This window comes from Adiantum capillus-veneris, chromosome 20 (assembly GCF_014529385.1).
Source record: "Adiantum capillus-veneris isolate H3 chromosome 20, ASM1452938v2, whole genome shotgun sequence".
NCBI lineage: Eukaryota > Viridiplantae > Streptophyta > Polypodiopsida > Polypodiales > Pteridaceae > Adiantum > Adiantum capillus-veneris.
In genome coordinates, this window is record NC_140950.1 from 144,173,920 (window position 1) to 144,176,875 (window position 2,956).

A 2,956-nucleotide genomic window follows, 5' to 3' on the forward strand; every position below is an offset into this window, starting at 1 on the left:
AATCCGAGAGGATTACATCTCTGACACATCATCAGAAGATCTATACTATCAGACCATGGCAGGGGGACAACCATCAGTGAACTTCAAAGAGGGAGTTAACTTTATGGAAGAATCCTCCAAAGACCATGAGAGACCTCTAGCAATCTTGATGTATGCCTATAACAATGGACAAGACGCCAGAATCTTCAAGGATTCTATGAACCATAGCTGTGTTCAGATTGGAGATAACCCAGTCAAATTACAGTATAGGGTCCTGGCCACTTATGATGGCAAAGGAGGTTATATGGATGAACAGGGTGCTTACTACATGATAGTCAAAAGCCCTGATGTCGCAGACAAATGAGGACGAAATGCGTCCAAGACGAAAGCTGATGATGAGGTCGAGGAGAAACCGCCTCTAGAGGAAAACAACAATAGAACCATGTTCAGATCTTTCACCACTAGAAGGCTTATGTCCGACAATCCTCGATGGGGAATTTACAAAGCCTTTCCTGAAGAAACCGCTGCGTACTATGTCAATGAGGATGTAAACGAGAAAGAGGCTACTCCAGATAAGACTTTGTATGTCTACCTCTTGAATGAAAGAAAATTCTTAATCGTAGACAAGTTTGGTCAGGAGTACACGCCGACCTCTGCTGCAAAGATGAGTAGGTATACATACTTAGGGTTACCCATTGTGTACCCTGAAGTAGCAAAGCCCGAAGCAAGTGCACCTCCTACAATCCTAGTAAGAAACTTAATGGACGGTGACATCCTAAGACCAATCCAAGTAGAGAGGCAACCTATGCAGAATCCTGGTCAGACTAGTTTCTTTGAACCTATTCAAAAACCAGAATTCCACACTCAACAAGTGCCAAACATGAGTGGATATTTGTTCCAAGCGGGAACAAGGAATCCACCACGCGATGAAGAACTCTTCGGAGGAATTCATCGACGAAATGAGACAAACAGAAACTCAGGTAGAGCTACTCAAACGATGCAAAATGTAGCTAGGCCACAACAGAGAACCACTACTGCACATACAGGGGACACTATACAAGTACTTGGGACACCAACTGTAGGATTCAGACCCCTAAGGCCGCATCAAGTCGCCAAATGCGTGTCGTCTAAATATACAGGATCTGGGTATCCATATGCCCATGCTTCTGCCTTTAGACAAGTGCTGAGATCAGAGCAAGTACATGACTTCCATACGCAATATGAGGGCTTTGGATTGACCCTAGATGGTACTGCTATGACTTGGTTCCAGCCATTAAGTAAGATCTCATTCTCTGACATAGAGGATCTCTTATCTGACTTTGTCCAAGAATTCACCAAACGTGGGATAAAGCATGACACAGTCTCACAAATATACTCTTTCAAACAACAAGAGAAGGAGAAAGTAAAGGAAGCCGCCTTGAGATTGAAGCAATATGTGGAGAGATGTCCTCCCAGGGAGATCCCTCAACAAGAAAGTCTAGCGTTGCTCTTCATAGAAGGGTTACTAGACGAGAATCTCAAAAAGGATTTGCATATTCAAAGATGCCAAACATTAGACGAGGTTATCAAAGAAGCGGTATGCCTGGTCGACAATTGCAATATATATGGAGAATCCCAAAAGGATTCTGATACCAGGTCAAGCGACTCGAGGGTGACTACCAGTGTTGTGAACACGGGACCAACAACCCCTGTGCGAACCGCTGGAGAAACCGATGCCCTTATAGACAACCTCCTTGAGCGTTTCAACAATGCTGTGTTGGCACCTCAACATGTGAGACAGCCACAATTACGATTATGTAGCATCTGTGGAGGGAGTCATCCCACAACCCAGTGTCATGTGATGCAACCTCAGCCACGTGACCAACCTAGACTGCGGCAGCAAAAGTGGCGTGAAATAGAACAAAAGTGGACAAATCATTCGACGGAAGAATGCTACCACCAAAGGGGATATGTGAGAGAAAGGAAATACCAGCCAAACCCTGTGTACTAGCCACAACAAGGGCAAGCCATTCCTCCATATCAGATGAATAGGGCACCACCAGCACCACCTAGATATGCCACAGGACATCCGGATGTTCAGCCAGGGCTGGAAAGAGCGAAACCTGTCCTTGGACATCAACCACCACTACCAGGGGAAGCCCAGGCAGCAATCAGGTACGTGTATACAAATCAGCCAATAGAGGAAAGAGCCTTAGTGCCTACACCGCCCTACCACACGGACGAGAACTGTGGATGTGATCAAACTGTAGAACTCAGTACAGGTGGGGGGGAGATGTATGATCCATGGATGTCGAATCCTACCACCAGTTACATTCCACAACCAGACACTTCCATGATGTCTAACAAGGGAGTGACTGTGGGTCAAGGAACTTTGATGTTCATAGCTAATCAACAGGGAGAAATGAAGCCAAGATCTTATCTTCCAAGGCAAAATTTCACCCCGCAACCTCCTCAACAACCACCAAGACCATTGGGACCATGTTACCGGTGTGGTGGAGATCATTTGATGAACAGTTGTCCAGTGGGGGAACAAAGTATCAAACCTCAGTGTAATCAAGGCGGAATTACCCACTTGTATACCGACTGTCCAAACAAAACCGACAATAAAGGAAAAGCGACCATAAGTAAGATTGGAGTGATACCTTCTTCGAGTGGATCAGAGACTGAAGCGACTGTACCTGTCAAGGCAGTTACACGAGCTCAAGCTAAGGGGGAAGAAGGTGAGAAAAAGGATGAAGGCCAAGAGAGAGCTAGTCAAGCTCCTAGTCGAAGGGTAGAAAGACGTAAAATCCGCTCTAAGGAGAGAGCTAGAAATCATCATAAATACAAGACTTATCTGCTGAGCTTGCAAAAGCTCAAGAGCAATTACAACAGCATCTTTCTGGAGTAGCATCTGATTCTGGGGAAGCAGAACCAAACAAGATAGACAACACAAACAACCAAGAAAAGAAAGATAAGAAGAGCAGTAGCCTAAGTT

The 2,956-nt window shown here is 45.2% G+C and overlaps 1 pseudogene; it reads left to right on the top strand.

The window, feature by feature from the left end:
• The first annotated feature begins 421 nt into the window (after positions 1-421).
• LOC147433352 (uncharacterized) lies at positions 422-989 on the top strand (annotated as a pseudogene).
• Positions 990-2,956: the final 1,967 nt, after the last annotated feature.